The sequence below is a fragment of the Camelus bactrianus genome, chromosome 15 (genome assembly GCF_048773025.1).
Source record: "Camelus bactrianus isolate YW-2024 breed Bactrian camel chromosome 15, ASM4877302v1, whole genome shotgun sequence".
Classification (NCBI taxonomy): domain Eukaryota; kingdom Metazoa; phylum Chordata; class Mammalia; order Artiodactyla; family Camelidae; genus Camelus; species Camelus bactrianus.
Genome location: NC_133553.1, coordinates 4,616,789 through 4,635,856, shown reverse-complemented (window position 1 = coordinate 4,635,856; position 19,068 = coordinate 4,616,789).

Here is a 19,068-nt window from a genome sequence, read left to right as displayed (position 1 = left end):
GAACGAACGTCTCTCCACTTGCTCAGTTCTGAGAGATAAGTGTGTGTGAAAGCCGTCCTTCAGCTAGCTTCTTGGGAACACAAAGTTTCTTTTCAGTTGCAAACTCCATTCCATACATATATATGGGAGGTACAAGCTCCAACTCGGTTTTACACTGAAAACTGCAGGAACTTGAAACCGGCACTAGGAAATAGACTGAGAAAGCAGAGAAAAAGTGTCTCCTACAACATGTTCCCTTGGTGCTAGATGAACGAACGTCTCTCCACTTGCTCAGTTCTGAGAGATAAGTGTGTGTGAAAGCCGTCCTTCACCTAGCTTCTTGGGAACACCAAGTTTCTTTTCAGTTGCAAACTCCATTCCATACATATATATGGGGAGGTACAAGCTCCAACTCGGTTTTACAGTGAAAACTGCAGGAACTTCAAACCGGCACTAGGAAACAGACTGAGAAAGCAGAGAAAAAGTGTCTCATGCAACCCGTTCCCTTGGTGCTAGATGAACGAACGTCTCTCCACTTGCTCAGTTCTGAGAGATAAGTGTGTGTGAAAGCCGTCCTTCAGCTAGCTTGTTGGGAACACAAAGTTTCTTTTCAGTTGCAAACTCCATTCCATACATATATATGGGGAGGTACAAGCTCCAACTCGGTTTTACAGTGAAAACTGCAGAAACTTCAAACCGGCACTAGGAAACAGACTGAGAAAGCAGAGAAAAAGTGTCTCCTGCAACCCGTTCCCTTGGTGCTAGATGAACGAACGTCTCTCCACTTGCTCAGTTCTGAGAGATAAGTGTGTGTGAAAGCCGTCCTTCAGCTAGCTTCTTGGGAACACAAAGTTTCTTTTCAGTTGCAAACTCCATTCCATACATATATATGGGAGGTACAAGCTCCAACTCGGTTTTACACTGAAAACTGCAGGAACTTGAAACCGGCACTAGGAAATAGACTGAGAAAGCAGAGAAAAAGTGTCTCCTACAACACGTTCCCTTGGTGCTAGATGAACGAACGTCTCTCCACTTGCTCAGTTCTGAGAGATAAGTGTGTGTGAAAGCCGTCCTTCAGCTAGCTTCTTGGGAACACCAAGTTTCTTTTCAGTTGCAAACTCCATTCCATACATATATATGGGGAGGTACAAGCTCCAACTCGGTTTTACAGTGAAAACTGCAGGAACTTCAAACCGGCACTAGGAAACAGACTGAGAAAGCAGAGAAAAAGTGTCTCATGCAACCCGTTCCCTTGGTGCTAGATGAACGAACGTCTCTCCACTTGCTCAGTTCTGAGAGATAAGTGTTTGTGAAAGCCATCCTTCAGCTAGCTTGTTGGGAACACAAAGTTTCTTTTCAGTTGCAAACTCCATTCCATACATATATATGGGGAGGTACAAGCTCCAACTCGGTTTTACAGTGAAAACTGCAGGAACTTCAAACCGGCACTAGGAAACAGACTGAGAAAGCAGAGAAAAAGTGTCTCCTGCAACCCGTTCCCTTGGTGCTAGATGAACGAACGTCTCTCCACTTGCTCAGTTCTGAGAGATAAGTGTGTGTGAAAGCCGTCCTTCAGCTAGCTTCTTGGGAACACAAAGTTTCTTTTCAGTTGCAAACTCCATTCCATACATATATATGGGAGGTACAAGCTCCAACTCGGTTTTACACTGAAAACTGCAGGAACTTGAAACCGGCACTAGGAAATAGACTGAGAAAGCAGAGAAAAAGTGTCTCCTACAACACGTTCCCTTGGTGCTAGATGAACGAACGTCTCTCCACTTGCTCAGTTCTGAGAGATAAGTGTGTGTGAAAGCCGTCCTTCACCTAGCTTCTTGGGAACACCAAGTTTCTTTTCAGTTGCAAACTCCATTCCATACATATATATGGGGAGGTACAAGCTCCAACTCGGTTTTACAGTGAAAACTGCAGGAACTTCAAACCGGCACTAGGAAACAGACTGAGAAAGCAGAGAAAAAGTGTCTCATGCAACCCGTTCCCTTGGTGCTAGATGAACGAACGTCTCTCCACTTGCTCAGTTCTGAGAGATAAGTGTGTGTGAAAGCCGTCCTTCACCTAGCTTCTTGGGAACACCAAGTTTCTTTTCAGTTGCAAACTCCATTCCATACATATATATGGGGAGGTACAAGCTCCAACTCGGTTTTACAGTGAAAACTGCAGGAACTTCAAACCGGCACTAGGAAAAAGACTGAGAAAGCAGAGAAAAAGTGTCTCCTGCAACCCGTTCCCTTGGTGCTAGATGAACGAACGTCTCTCCACTTGCTCAGTTCTGAGAGATAAGTGTGTGTGAAAGCCGTCCTTCAGCTAGCTTCTTGGGAACACAAAGTTTCTTTTCAGTTGCAAACTCCATTCCATACATATATATGGGAGGTACAAGCTCCAACTCGGTTTTACACTGAAAACTGCAGGAACTTGAAACCGGCACTAGGAAATAGACTGAGAAAGCAGAGAAAAAGTGTCTCCTACAACACGTTCCCTTGGTGCTAGCTGAACGAACGTCTCTCCACTTGCTCAGTTCTGAGAGATAAGTGTGTGTGAAAGCCGTCCTTCAGCTAGCTTGTTGGGAACACAAAGTTTCTTTTCAGTTGCAAACTCCATTCCATACATATATATGGGGAGGTACAAGCTCCAACTCGGTTTTACAGTGAAAACTGCAGAAACTTCAAACCGGCACTAGGAAACAGACTGAGAAAGCAGAGAAAAAGTGTCTCCTGCAACCCGTTCCCTTGGTGCTAGATGAACGAACGTCTCTCCACTTGCTCAGTTCTGAGAGATAAGTGTGTGTGAAAGCCATCCTTCAGCTAGCTTCTTGGGAACACAAAGTTTCTTTTAAGTTGCAAACTCCATTCCATACATATATATGGGAGGTACAAGCTCCAACTCGGTTTTACACTGAAAACTGCAGGAACTTAAAACCGGCACTAGGAAATAGACTGAGAAAGCAGAGAAAAAGTGTCTCCTACAACACGTTCCCTTGGTGCTAGATGAACGAACGTCTCTCCACTTGCTCAGTTCTGAGAGATAAGTGTGTGTGAAAGCCGTCCTTCAGCTAGCTTCTTGGGAACACCAAGTTTCTTTTCAGTTGCAAACTCCATTCCATACATATATATGGGGAGGTACAAGCTCCAACTCGGTTTTACAGTGAAAACTGCAGGAACTTCAAACCGGCACTAGGAAACAGACTGAGAAAGCAGAGAAAAAGTGTCTCCTGCAACCCGTTCCCTTGGTGCTAGATGAACGAACGTCTCTCCACTTGCTCAGTTCTGAGAGATAAGTGTGTGTGAAAGCCATCCTTCAGCTAGCTTGTTGGGAACACAAAGTTTCTTTTCAGTTGCAAACTCCATTCCATACATATATATGGGGAGGTACAAGCTCCAACTCGGTTTTACAGTGAAAACTGCAGGAACTTCAAACCGGCACTAGGAAACAGACTGAGAAAGCAGAGAAAAAGTGTCTCCTGCAACCCGTTCCCTTGGTGCTAGATGAACGAACGTCTCTCCACTTGCTCAGTTCTGAGAGATAAGTGTGTGTGAAAGCCGTCCTTCAGCTAGCTTCTTGGGAACACAAAGTTTCTTTTCAGTTGCAAACTCCATTCCATACATATATATGGGAGGTACAAGCTCCAACTCGGTTTTACAGTGAAAACTGCAGGAACTTGAAACCGGCACTAGGAAATAGACTGAGAAAGCAGAGAAAAAGTGTCTCCTACAACACGTTCCCTTGGTGCTAGATGAACGAACGTCTCTCCACTTGCTCAGTTCTGAGAGATAAGTGTGTGTGAAAGCCGTCCTTCACCTAGCTTCTTGGGAACACCAAGTTTCTTTTCAGTTGCAAACTCCATTCCATACATATATATGGGGAGGTACAAGCTCCAACTCGGTTTTACAGTGAAAACTGCAGGAACTTCAAACCGGCACTAGGAAACAGACTGAGAAAGCAGAGAAAAAGTGTCTCATGCAACCCGTTCCCTTGGTGCTAGATGAACGAACGTCTCTCCACTTGCTCAGTTCTGAGAGATAAGTGTGTGTGAAAGCCGTCCTTCAGCTAGCTTCTTGGGAACACAAAGTTTCTTTTCAGTTGCAAACTCCATTCCATACATATATATATGGGAGGTACAAGCTCCAACTCGGTTTTACACTGAAAACAGCGGGAACTTGAAACCGGCACTAGGAAATAGACTGAGAAAGCAGAGAAAAAGTGTCTCCTACAACACGTTCCCTTGGTGCTAGATGAACGAACGTCTCTCCACTTGCTCAGTTCTGAGAGATAAGTGTGTGTGAAAGCCGTCCTTCACCTAGCTTCTTGGGAACACCAAGTTTCTTTTCAGTTGCAAACTCCATTCCATACATATATATGGGGAGGTACAAGCTCCAACTCGGTTTTACAGTGAAAACTGCAGGAACTTCAAACCGGCACTAGGAAACAGACTGAGAAAGCAGAGAAAAAGTGTCTCATGCAACCCGTTCCCTTGGTGCTAGATGAACGAACGTCTCTCCACTTGCTCAGTTCTGAGAGATAAGTGTGTGTGAAAGCCGTCCTTCACCTAGCTTGTTGGGAACACAAAGTTTCTTTTCAGTTGCAAACTCCATTCCATACATATATATGGGGAGGTACAAGCTCCAACTCGGTTTTACAGTGAAAACTGCAGGAACTTCAAACCGGCACTAGGAAAAAGACTGAGAAAGCAGAGAAAAAGTGTCTCCTGCAACCCGTTCCCTTGGTGCTAGATGAACGAACGTCTCTCCACTTGCTCAGTTCTGAGAGATAAGTGTGTGTGAAAGCCGTCCTTCAGCTAGCTTCTTGGGAACACAAAGTTTCTTTTCAGTTGCAAACTCCATTCCATACATATATATGGGAGGTACAAGCTCCAACTCGGTTTTACACTGAAAACTGCAGGAACTTGAAACCGGCACTAGGAAATAGACTGAGAAAGCAGAGAAAAAGTGTCTCCTACAACACGTTCCCTTGGTGCTAGATGAACGAACGTCTCTCCACTTGCTCAGTTCTGAGAGATAAGTGTGTGTGAAAGCCGTCCTTCAGCTAGCTTGTTGGGAACACAAAGTTTCTTTTCAGTTGCAAACTCCATTCCATACATATATATGGGGAGGTACAAGCTCCAACTCGGTTTTACAGTGAAAACTGCAGAAACTTCAAACCGGCACTAGGAAACAGACTGAGAAAGCAGAGAAAAAGTGTCTCCTGCAACCCGTTCCCTTGGTGCTAGATGAACGAACGTCTCTCCACTTGCTCAGTTCTGAGAGATAAGTGTGTGTGAAAGCCGTCCTTCAGCTAGCTTCTTGGGAACACAAAGTTTCTTTTAAGTTGCAAACTCCATTCCATACATATATATGGGGAGGTACAAGCTCCAACCCGGTTTTACACTGAAAACCGCAGGAACTTAAAACCGGCACTAGGAAATAGACTGAGAAAGCAGAGAAAAAGTGTCTCCTACAACACGTTCCCTTGGTGCTAGATGAACGAACGTCTCTCCACTTGCTCAGTTCTGAGAGATAAGTGTGTGTGAAAGCCGTCCTTCAGCTAGCTTCTTGGGAACACCAAGTTTCTTTTCAGTTGCAAACTCCATTCCATACATATATATGGGGAGGTACAAGCTCCAACTCGGTTTTACAGTGAAAACTGCAGGAACTTCAAACCGGCACTAGGAAACAGACTGAGAAAGCAGAGAAAAAGTGTCTCCTGCAACCCGTTCCCTTGGTGCTAGATGAACGAACGTCTCTCCACTTGCTCAGTTCTGAGAGATAAGTGTGTGTGAAAGCCATCCTTCAGCTAGCTTGTTGGGAACACAAAGTTTCTTTTCAGTTGCAAACTCCATTCCATACATATATATGGGGAGGTACAAGCTCCAACTCGGTTTTACAGTGAAAACTGCAGGAACTTCAAACCGGCACTAGGAAACAGACTGAGAAAGCAGAGAAAAAGTGTCTCCTGCAACCCGTTCCCTTGGTGCTAGATGAACGAACGTCTCTCCACTTGCTCAGTTCTGAGAGATAAGTGTGTGTGAAAGCCGTCCTTCAGCTAGCTTCTTGGGAACACAAAGTTTCTTTTCAGTTGCAAACTCCATTCCATACATATATATGGGAGGTACAAGCTCCAACTCGGTTTTACAGTGAAAACTGCAGGAACTTGAAACCGGCACTAGGAAATAGACTGAGAAAGCAGAGAAAAAGTGTCTCCTACAACACGTTCCCTTGGTGCTAGATGAACGAACGTCTCTCCACTTGCTCAGTTCTGAGAGATAAGTGTGTGTGAAAGCCGTCCTTCACCTAGCTTCTTGGGAACACCAAGTTTCTTTTCAGTTGCAAACTCCATTCCATACATATATATGGGGAGGTACAAGCTCCAACTCGGTTTTACAGTGAAAACTGCAGGAACTTCAAACCGGCACTAGGAAACAGACTGAGAAAGCAGAGAAAAAGTGTCTCATGCAACCCGTTCCCTTGGTGCTAGATGAACGAACGTCTCTCCACTTGCTCAGTTCTGAGAGATAAGTGTGTGTGAAAGCCGTCCTTCACCTAGCTTGTTGGGAACACAAAGTTTCTTTTCAGTTGCAAACTCCATTCCATACATATATATGGGGAGGTACAAGCTCCAACTTGGTTTTACAGTGAAAACTGCAGGAACTTCAAACCGGCACTAGGAAACAGATTGAGAAAGCAGAGAAAAAGTGTCTCCTGCAACCCGTTCCCTTGGTGCTAGATGAACGAACGTCTCTCCACTTGCTCAGTTCTGAGAGATAAGTGTGTGTTAAAGCCGTCCTTCAGCTAGCTTGTTGGGAACACAAAGTTTCTTTTCAGTTGCAAACTCCATTCCATACATATATATGGGGAGGTACAAGCTCCAACTCGGTTTTACAGTGAAAACTGCAGGAACTTCGAACCGGCACTAGGAAACAGACTGAGAAAGCAGAGAAAAAGTGTCTCCTACAACACGTTCCCTTGGTGCTAGATGAACGAACGTCTCTCCACTTGCTCAGTTCTGAGAGATAAGTGTGTGTGAAAGCCGTCCTTCACCTAGCTTCTTGGGAACACCAAGTTTCTTTTCAGTTGCAAACTCCATTCCATACATATATATGGGGAGGTACAAGCTCCAACTCGGTTTTACAGTGAAAACTGCAGGAACTTCAAACCGGCACTAGGAAACAGACTGAGAAAGCAGAGAAAAAGTGTCTCATGCAACCCGTTCCCTTGGTGCTAGATGAACGAACGTCTCTCCACTTGCTCAGTTCTGAGAGATAAGTGTTTGTGAAAGCCATCCTTCAGCTAGCTTGTTGGGAACACAAAGTTTCTTTTCAGTTGCAAACTCCATTCCATACATATATATGGGGAGGTACAAGCTCCAACTCGGTTTTACAGTGAAAACTGCAGGAACTTCAAACCGGCACTAGGAAACAGACTGAGAAAGCAGAGAAAAAGTGTCTCCTGCAACCCGTTCCCTTGGTGCTAGATGAACGAACGTCTCTCCACTTGCTCAGTTCTGAGAGATAAGTGTGTGTGAAAGCCGTCCTTCAGCTAGCTTCTTGGGAACACCAAGTTTCTTTTCAGTTGCAAACTCCATTCCATACATATATATGGGAGGTACAAGCTCCAACTCGGTTTTACACTGAAAACTGCAGGAACTTGAAACCGGCACTAGGAAATAGACTGAGAAAGCAGAGAAAAAGTGTCACCTACAACACGTTCCCTTGGTGCTAGATGAACGAACGTCTCTCCACTTGCTCAGTTCTGAGAGATAAGTGTGAGTGAAAGCCGTCCTTCACCTAGCTTCTTGGGAACACCAAGTTTCTTTTCAGTTGCAAACTTCATTCCATACATATATATGGGAAGGTACAAGCTCCAACTCGGTTTTACAGTGAAAACTGCAGGAACTTCAAACCGGCACTAGGAAATAGACTGAGAAAGCAGAGAAAAAGTGTCTCATGCAACCCGTTCCCTTGGTGCTAGATGAACGAACGTCTCTCCACTTGCTCAGTTCTGAGAGATAAGTGTGTGTGAAAGCCGTCCTTCACCTAGCTTGTTGGGAACACAAAGTTTCTTTTCAGTTGCAAACTCCATTCCATACATATATATGGGGAGGTACAAGCTCCAACTTGGTTTTACAGTGAAAACTGCAGGAACTTCAAACCGGCACTAGGAAACAGATTGAGAAAGCAGAGAAAAAGTGTCTCCTGCAACCCGTTCCCTTGGTGCTAGATGAACGAACGTCTCTCCACTTGCTCAGTTCTGAGAGATAAGTGTGTGTGAAAGCCGTCCTTCAGCTAGCTTGTTGGGAACACAAAGTTTCTTTTCAGTTGCAAACTCCATTCCATACATATATATGGGGAGGTACAAGCTCCAACTCGGTTTTACAGTGAAAACTGCAGGAACTTCGAACCGGCACTAGGAAACAGACTGAGAAAGCAGAGAAAAAGTGTCTCCTACAACACGTTCCCTTGGTGCTAGATGAACGAACGTCTCTCCACTTGCTCAGTTCTGAGAGATAAGTGTGTGTGAAAGCCGTCCTTCAGCTAGCTTGTTGGGAACACAAAGTTTCTTTTCAGTTGCAAACTCCATTCCATACATATATATGGGGAGGTACAAGCTCCAACTCGGTTTTACAGTGAAAACTGCAGAAACTTCAAACCGGCACTAGGAAACAGACTGAGAAAGCAGAGAAAAAGTGTCTCCTGCAACCCGTTCCCTTGGTGCTAGATGAACGAACGTCTCTCCACTTGCTCAGTTCTGAGAGATAAGTGTGTGTGAAAGCCGTCCTTCAGCTAGCTTCTTGGGAACACAAAGTTTCTTTTAAGTTGCAAACTCCATTCCATACATATATATGGGAGGTACAAGCTCCAACTCGGTTTTACACTGAAAACCGCAGGAACTTAAAACCGGCACTAGGAAATAGACTGAGAAAGCAGAGAAAAAGTGTCTCCTACAACACGTTCCCTTGGTGCTAGATGAACGAACGTCTCTCCACTTGCTCAGTTCTGAGAGATAAGTGTGTGTGAAAGCCGTCCTTCAGCTAGCTTCTTGGGAACACCAAGTTTCTTTTCAGTTGCAAACTCCATTCCATACATATATATGGGGAGGTACAAGCTCCAACTCGGTTTTACAGTGAAAACTGCAGGAACTTCAAACCGGCACTAGGAAACAGACTGAGAAAGCAGAGAAAAAGTGTCTCCTGCAACCCGTTCCCTTGGTGCTAGATGAACGAACGTCTCTCCACTTGCTCAGTTCTGAGAGATAAGTGTGTGTGAAAGCCATCCTTCAGCTAGCTTGTTGGGAACACAAAGTTTCTTTTCAGTTGCAAACTCCATTCCATACATATATATGGGGAGGTACAAGCTCCAACTCGGTTTTACAGTGAAAACTGCAGGAACTTCAAACCGGCACTAGGAAACAGACTGAGAAAGCAGAGAAAAAGTGTCTCCTGCAACCCGTTCCCTTGGTGCTAGATGAACGAACGTCTCTCCACTTGCTCAGTTCTGAGAGATAAGTGTGTGTGAAAGCCGTCCTTCAGCTAGCTTCTTGGGAACACAAAGTTTCTTTTCAGTTGCAAACTCCATTCCATACATATATATGGGAGGTACAAGCTCCAACTCGGTTTTACAGTGAAAACTGCAGGAACTTGAAACCGGCACTAGGAAATAGACTGAGAAAGCAGAGAAAAAGTGTCTCCTACAACACGTTCCCTTGGTGCTAGATGAACGAACGTCTCTCCACTTGCTCAGTTCTGAGAGATAAGTGTGTGTGAAAGCCGTCCTTCACCTAGCTTCTTGGGAACACCAAGTTTCTTTTCAGTTGCAAACTCCATTCCATACATATATATGGGGAGGTACAAGCTCCAACACGGTTTTACAGTGAAAACTGCAGGAACTTCAAACCGGCACTAGGAAACAGACTGAGAAAGCAGAGAAAAAGTGTCTCATGCAACCCGTTCCCTTGGTGCTAGATGAACGAACGTCTCTCCACTTGCTCAGTTCTGAGAGATAAGTGTGTGTGAAAGCCGTCCTTCACCTAGCTTGTTGGGAACACAAAGTTTCTTTTCAGTTGCAAACTCCATTCCATACATATATATGGGGAGGTACAAGCTCCAACTTGGTTTTACAGTGAAAACTGCAGGAACTTCAAACCGGCACTAGGAAACAGATTGAGAAAGCAGAGAAAAAGTGTCTCCTGCAACCCGTTCCCTTGGTGCTAGATGAACGAACGTCTCTCCACTTGCTCAGTTCTGAGAGATAAGTGTGTGTGAAAGCCGTCCTTCAGCTAGCTTCTTGGGAACACAAAGTTTCTTTTCAGTTGCAAACTCCATTCCATACATATATATGGGAGGTACAAGCTCCAACTCGGTTTTACACTGAAAACTGCAGGAACTTGAAACCGGCACTAGGAAATAGACTGAGAAAGCAGAGAAAAAGTGTCTCCTACAACACGTTCCCTTGGTGCTAGATGAACGAACGTCTCTCCACTTGCTCAGTTCTGAGAGATAAGTGTGTGTGAAAGCCGTCCTTCACCTAGCTTCTTGGGAACACCAAGTTTCTTTTCAGTTGCAAACTCCATTCCATACATATATATGGGGAGGTACAAGCTCCAACTCGGTTTTACAGTGAAAACTGCAGGAACTTCAAACCGGCACTAGGAAACAGACTGAGAAAGCAGAGAAAAAGTGTCTCATGCAACCCGTTCCCTTGGTGCTAGATGAACGAACGTCTCTCCACTTGCTCAGTTCTGAGAGATAAGTGTGTGTGAAAGCCGTCCTTCAGCTAGCTTGTTGGGAACACAAAGTTTCTTTTCAGTTGCAAACTCCATTCCATACATATATATGGGGAGGTACAAGCTCCAACTCGGTTTTACAGTGAAAACTGCAGAAACTTCAAACCGGCACTAGGAAACAGACTGAGAAAGCAGAGAAAAAGTGTCTCCTGCAACCCGTTCCCTTGGTGCTAGATGAACGAACGTCTCTCCACTTGCTCAGTTCTGAGAGATAAGTGTGTGTGAAAGCCGTCCTTCAGCTAGCTTCTTGGGAACACAAAGTTTCTTTTCAGTTGCAAACTCCATTCCATACATATATATGGGAGGTACAAGCTCCAACTCGGTTTTACACTGAAAACTGCAGGAACTTGAAACCGGCACTAGGAAATAGACTGAGAAAGCAGAGAAAAAGTGTCTCCTACAACACGTTCCCTTGGTGCTAGATGAACGAACGTCTCTCCACTTGCTCAGTTCTGAGAGATAAGTGTGTGTGAAAGCCGTCCTTCAGCTAGCTTCTTGGGAACACCAAGTTTCTTTTCAGTTGCAAACTCCATTCCATACATATATATGGGGAGGTACAAGCTCCAACTCGGTTTTACAGTGAAAACTGCAGGAACTTCAAACCGGCACTAGGAAACAGACTGAGAAAGCAGAGAAAAAGTGTCTCATGCAACCCGTTCCCTTGGTGCTAGATGAACGAACGTCTCTCCACTTGCTCAGTTCTGAGAGATAAGTGTTTGTGAAAGCCATCCTTCAGCTAGCTTGTTGGGAACACAAAGTTTCTTTTCAGTTGCAAACTCCATTCCATACATATATATGGGGAGGTACAAGCTCCAACTCGGTTTTACAGTGAAAACTGCAGGAACTTCAAACCGGCACTAGGAAACAGACTGAGAAAGCAGAGAAAAAGTGTCTCCTGCAACCCGTTCCCTTGGTGCTAGATGAACGAACGTCTCTCCACTTGCTCAGTTCTGAGAGATAAGTGTGTGTGAAAGCCATCCTTCAGCTAGCTTGTTGGGAACACAAAGTTTCTTTTCAGTTGCAAACTCCATTCCATACATATATATGGGGAGGTACAAGCTCCAACTCGGTTTTACAGTGAAAACTGCAGGAACTTCAAACCGGCACTAGGAAACAGACTGAGAAAGCAGAGAAAAAGTGTCTCCTGCAACCCGTTCCCTTGGTGCTAGATGAACGAACGTCTCTCCACTTGCTCAGTTCTGAGAGATAAGTGTGTGTGAAAGCCGTCCTTCAGCTAGCTTCTTGGGAACACAAAGTTTCTTTTCAGTTGCAAACTCCATTCCATACATATATATGGGAGGTACAAGCTCCAACTCGGTTTTACACTGAAAACTGCAGGAACTTGAAACCGGCACTAGGAAATAGACTGAGAAAGCAGAGAAAAAGTGTCTCCTACAACACGTTCCCTTGGTGCTAGATGAACGAACGTCTCTCCACTTGCTCAGTTCTGAGAGATAAGTGTGTGTGAAAGCCGTCCTTCACCTAGCTTCTTGGGAACACCAAGTTTCTTTTCAGTTGCAAACTCCATTCCATACATATATATGGGGAGGTACAAGCTCCAACTCGGTTTTACAGTGAAAACTGCAGGAACTTCAAACCGGCACTAGGAAACAGACTGAGAAAGCAGAGAAAAAGTGTCTCATGCAACCCGTTCCCTTGGTGCTAGATGAACGAACGTCTCTCCACTTGCTCAGTTCTGAGAGATAAGTGTGTGTGAAAGCCGTCCTTCACCTAGCTTCTTGGGAACACCAAGTTTCTTTTCAGTTGCAAACTCCATTCCATACATATATATGGGGAGGTACAAGCTCCAACTTGGTTTTACAGTGAAAACTGCAGGAACTTCAAACCGGCACTAGGAAACAGATTGAGAAAGCAGAGAAAAAGTGTCTCCTGCAACCCGTTCCCTTGGTGCTAGATGAACGAACGTCTCTCCACTTGCTCAGTTCTGAGAGATAAGTGTGTGTGAAAGCCGTCCTTCAGCTAGCTTGTTGGGAACACAAAGTTTCTTTTCAGTTGCAAACTCCATTCCATACATATATATGGGGAGTTACAAGCTCCAACTCGGTTTTACAGTGAAAACTGCAGGAACTTCAAACCGGCACTAGGAAACAGACTGAGAAAGCAGAGAAAAACTGTCTCCTGCAACCCGTTCCCTTGGTGCTAGATGAACGAACGTCTCTCCACTTGCTCAGTTCTGAGAGATAAGTGTGTGTGAAAGCCGTCCTTCAGCTAGCTTGTTGGGAACACAAAGTTTCTTTTCAGTTGCAAACTCTATTCCATACATATATATGGGGAGGTACAAGCTCCAACTCGGTTTTACAGTGAAAACTGCAGGAACTTCAAACCGGCACTAGGAAATAGACTGAGAAAGCAGAGAAAAAGTGTCTCCTACAACCCGTTCCCTTGGTGCTAGATGAACGAACGTCTCTCCACTTGCTCAGTTCTGAGAGATAAGTGTGTGTGAAAGCCGTCCTTCAGCTAGCTTGTTGGGAACACAAAGTTTCTTTTCAGTTGCAAACTCCATTCCATACATATATATGGGGAGGTACAAGCTCCAACTAGGTTTTACAGTGAAAACTGCAGGAACTTCAAACCGGCACTAGGAAACAGACTGAGAAAGCTGAGAAAAAGTGTCTCCTGCAACCCGTTACCTTGGTGATAGATGAACGAACGTCTCTCCACTTGCTCAGTTCTGAGAGATAAGTGTGTGTGAAAGCCGTCCTTCAGCTAGCTTGTTGGGAACACAAAGTTTCTTTTCAGTTGCAAACTCCATTCCATACATATACATGGGGAGTTACAAGCTCCAACTCGGTTTTACAGTGAAAACTGCAGGAACTTCAAACCGGCACTAGGAAACAGACTGAGAAAGCTGAGAAAAAGTGTCTCCTGCAACCCGTTCCCTTGGTGCTAGATGAACGAACGTCTCTCCACTTGCTCAGTTCTGAGAGATAAGTGTGTGTGAAAGATGTCCTTCAGCTAGCTTGTTGGGAACACAAAGTTTCTTTCAGTTGCAAACTCCATTCCATACATATATATGGGAGGTACAAGCTCCAACTCGGTTTTACAGTGAAAACTGCAGGAACTTCAAACCGGCACTAGGAAACAGACTGAGAAAGCAGAGAAAAAGTGTCTCCTGCAACCCGTTCCCTTGGTGCTAGATGAACGAACGTCTCTCCACTTGCTCAGTTCTGAGAGATAAGTGTGTGTGAAAGCCGTCCTTCAGCTAGCTTGTTGGGAACACAAAGTTTCTTTTCAGTTGCAAACTCCATTCCATACATATATATGAGAGGTACAAGCTCCAACTCGGTTTTACAGTGAAAACTGCAGGAACTTCAAACCGGCACTAGGAAATAGACTGAGAAAGCAGAGAAAAAGTGTCTCCTGCAACCCGTTCCCTTGGTGCTAGATGAACGAACGTCTCTCCACTTGCTCAGTTCTGAGAGATAAGTGTGTGTGAAAGCCGTCCTTCAGCTAGCTTGTTGGGAACACAAAGTTTCTTTTCAGTTGCAAACTCCATTCCATACATATATATGGGGAGGTACAAGCTCCAACTCGGTTTTACAGTGAAAACTGCAGGAACTTCAAACCGGCACTAGGAAATAGACTGAGAAAGCAGAGAAAAAGTGTCTCCTGCAACCCGTTCCCTTGGTGCTAGATGAACGAACGTCTCTCCACTTGCTCAGTTCTGAGAGATAAGTGTGTGTGAAAGCCGTCCTTCAGCTTGCTTGTTGGGAACACCAAGTTTCTTTTCAGTTGCAAACTCCATTCCATACATATATATGGGGAGGTACAAGCTCCAACTAGGTTTTACAGTGAAAACTGCAGGAACTTCAAACCGGCACTAGGAAACAGACTGAGAAAGCAGAGAAACAGTGTCTCCTGCAACCCGTTCCCTTGATGATAGATGAAAGAACGTCTCTCCACTTCCTCAGTTCTGAGAGATAAGTGTGTGTGAAAGCCGTCCTTCAGCTAGCTTGTTGGGAACACAAAGTTCCTTTTCAGTTGCAAACTTCATTCCATACATATATATGGGGAGGTACAAGCTCCAACTCGGTTTTACAGTGAAAACTGCAGGAACTTCAAACCGGCACTAGGAAACAGACTGAGAAAGCAGAGAAAAAGTGTCTCCTGCAACCCGTTCCCTTGGTGCTAGATGAACGAACGTCTCTCCACTTGCTCAGTTCTGAGAGATAAGTGTGTGTGAAAGCCGTCCTTCACCTAGCTTGTTGGGAACACAAAGTTTCTTTTCAGTTGCAAACTCCATTCCATACATATATATGGGGAGGTACAAGCTCCAACTCGGTTTTACAGTAAAAACTGCAGGAACTTCAAACCGGCACTAGGAAACAGACTGAGAAAGCTGAGAAAAAGTGTCTCCTGCAACCCGTTCCCTTGGTGCTAGATGAACGAACGTCTTTCCATTTCCTCAGTTCTGAGAGATAAGTGTGTGTGAAAGCCGTCCTTCAGCTAGCTTGTTGGGAACACGAAGATTCTTTTCAGTTGCAAACTCCATTCCATACATATATATGGGGAGGTACAAGCTCCAACTCGGGTTTACAGTGAAAACTGCAGGAACTTCAAACCGGCACTAGCAAACAGACTGAGAAAGCAGAGAAAAAGTGTCTCGTGCAACCCGTTCCCTTGGTGCTAGATGAACGAACGTCTCTCCACTTGTTCAGTTCTGAGAGATAAGTGTGTGTGAAAGCCGTCCTTCAGCTAACTTGTTGGGAACACAAAGTTTCTTTTCAGTTGCAAACTCCATTCCATACATATATATGGGGAGGTACAAGCTCCAACTCGGTTTTACAGTGAAAACTGCAGGAACTTCAAACCGGCACTAGGAAACAGACTGAGAAAGCAGAGAAACAGTGTCTCCTGCAACCCGTTCCCTTGATGATAGATGAAAGAACGTCTCTCCACTTCCTCAGTTCTGAGAGATAAGTGTGTGTGAAAGCCGTCCTTCAGCTAGCTTGTTGGGAACACAAAGTTCCTTTTCAGTTGCAAACTTCATTCCATACATATATATGGGGAGGTACAAGCTCCAACTCGGTTTTACAGTGAAAACTGCAGGAACTTCAAACCGGCACTAGGAAACAGACTGAGAAAGCAGAGAAAAAGTGTCTCCTGCAACCCGTTCCCTTGGTGCTAGATGAACGAACGTCTCTCCACTTGCTCAGTTCTGAGAGATAAGTGTGTGTGAAAGCCGTCCTTCACCTAGCTTGTTGGGAACACAAAGTTTCTTTTCAGTTGCAAACTCCATTCCATACATATATATGGGGAGGTACAAGCTCCAACTCGGTTTTACAGTAAAAACTGCAGGAACTTCAAACCGGCACTAGGAAACAGACTGAGAAAGCTGAGAAAAAGTGTCTCCTGCAACCCGTTCCCTTGGTGCTAGATGAACGAACGTCTTTCCATTTCCTCAGTTCTGAGAGATAAGTGTGTGTGAAAGCCGTCCTTCAGCTAGCTTGTTGGGAACACGAAGATTCTTTTCAGTTGCAAACTCCATTCCATACATATATATGGGGAGGTACAAGCTCCAACTCGGGTTTACAGTGAAAACTGCAGGAACTTCAAACCGGCACTAGCAAACAGACTGAGAAAGCAGAGAAAAAGTGTCTCGTGCAACCCGTTCCCTTGGTGCTAGATGAACGAACGTCTCTCCACTTGTTCAGTTCTGAGAGATAAGTGTGTGTGAAAGCCGTCCTTCAGCTAACTTGTTGGGAACACAAAGTTTCTTTTCAGTTGCAAACTCCATTCCATACATATATATGGGGAGGTACAAGCTCCAACTCGGTTTTACAGTGAAAACTGCAGGAACTTCAAACCGGCACTAGGAAACAGACTGAGAAAGCAGAGAAAAAGTGTCTCCTGCAACCCGTTCCCTTGGTTCTAGATGAACGAACGTCTCTCCACTTGCTCAGTTCTGAGAGATAAGTGTGTGTGAAAGCCGTCCTTCAGCTAGCTTGTTGGGAACACAAAGTTTCTTTTCAGTTGCAAACTCCATTCCATACATATATATGGGGAGGTACAAGCTCCAACTCGGTTTTACAGTGAAAACTGCAGAAACTTCAAACCGGCACTAGGAAACAGACTGAGAAAGCAGAGAAAAAGTGTCTCCTGCAACCCGTTCCCTTGGTGCTAGATGAACGAACGTCTCTCCACTTGCTCAGTTCTGAGAGATAAGTGTGTGTGAAAGCCGTCCTTCAGCTAGCTTCTTGGGAACACAAAGTTTCTTTTCAGTTGCAAACTCCATTCCATACATATATATGGGAGGTACAAGCTCCAACTCGGTTTTACACTGAAAACTGCAGGAACTTGAAACCGGCACTAGGAAATAGACTGAGAAAGCAGAGAAAAAGTGTCTCCTACAACACGTTCCCTTGGTGCTAGATGAACGAACGTCTCTCCACTTGCTCAGTTCTGAGAGATAAGTGTGTGTGAAAGCCGTCCTTCAGCTAGCTTTTTGGGAACACCAAGTTTCTTTTCAGTTGCAAACTCCATTCCATACATATATATGGGGAGGTACAAGCTCCAACTCGGTTTTACAGTGAAAACTGCAGGAACTTCAAACCGGCACTAGGAAACAGACTGAGAAAGCAGAGAAAAAGTGTCTCATGTAACCCGTTCCCTTGGTGCTAGATGAACGAACGTCTCTCCACTTGCTCAGTTCTGAGAGATAAGTGTGTGTGAAAGCCATCCTTCAGCTAGCTTGTTGGGAACACAAAGTTTCTTTTCAGTTGCAAACTCCATTCCATACATATATATGGGGAGGTACAAGCTCCAACTCGGTTTTACAGTGAAAACTGCAGGAACTTCAAACCGGCACTAGGAAACAGACTGAGAAAGCAGAGAAAAAGTGTCTCCTGCAACCCGTTCCCTTGGTGCTAGATGAACGAACGTCTCTCCACTTGCTCAGTTCTGAGAGATAAGTGTGTGTGAAAGCCGTCCTTCAGCTAGCTTCTTGGGAACACAAAGTTTCTTTTCAGTTGCAAACTCCATTCCATACATATATATGGGAGGTACAAGCTCCAACTCGGTTTTACACTGAAAACTGCAGGAACTTGAAACCGGCACTAGGAAATAGACTGAGAAAGCAGAGAAAAAGTGTCTCCTACAACACGTTCCCTTGGTGCTAGATGAACGAACGTCTCTCCACTTGCTCAGTTCTGAGAGATAAGTGTGTGTGAAAGCCGTCCTTCACCTAGCTTCTTGGGAACACCAAGTTTCTTTTCAGTTGCAAACTCCATTCCATACATATATATGGGGAGGTACAAGCTCCAACTCGGTTTTACAGTGAAAACTGCAGGAACTTCAAACCGGCACTAGGAAACAGACTGAGAAAGCAGAGAAAAAGTGTCTCATGCAACCCGTTCCCTTGGTGCTAGATGAACGAACGTCTCTCCACTTGTTCAGTTCTGAGAGATAAGTGTGTGTGAAAGCCGTCCTTCAGCTAGCTTGTTGGGAACACAAAGTTTCTTTTCAGTTGCAAACTCCATTCCATACATATATATGGGGAGGTACAAGCTCCAACTCGGTTTTACAGTGAAAACTGCAGAAACTTCAAACCGGCACTAGGAAACAGACTGAGAAAGCAGAGAAAAAGTGTCTCCTGCAACCCGTTCCCTTGGTGCTAGATGAACGAACGTCTCTCCACTTGCTCAGTTCTGAGAGATAAGTGTGTGTGAAAGCCGTCCTTCAGCTAGCTTCTTGGGAACACAAAGTTTCTTTTCAGTTGCAAACTCCATTCCATACATATATATGGGAGGTACAAGCTCCAACTCGGTTTTACACTGAAAACTGCAGGAACTTGAAACCGGCACAAGGAAATAGACTGAGAAAGCAGAGAAAAAGTGTCTCCTACAACACGTTCCCTTGGTGCTAGATGAACGAACGTCTCTCCACTTGCTCAGTTCTGAGAGATAAGTGTGTGTGAAAGCCGTCCTTCAGCTAGCTTCTTGGGAACACCAAGTTTCTTTTCAGTTGCAAACTCCATTCCATACATATATATGGGGAGGTACAAGCTCCAACTCGGTTTTACAGTGAAAACTGCAGGAACTTCAAACCGGCACTAGGAAACAGACTGAGAAAGCAGAGAAAAAGTGTCTCATGCAACCCGTTCCCTTGGTGCTAGATGAACGAACGTCTCTCCACTTGCTCAGTTCTGAGAGATAAGTGTTTGTGAAAGCCATCCTTCAGATAGCTTGTTGGGAACACAAAGTTTCTTTTCAGTTGCAAACTCCTTTCCATACATATATATGGGGAGGTACAAGCTCCAACTCGGTTTTACAGTGAAAAC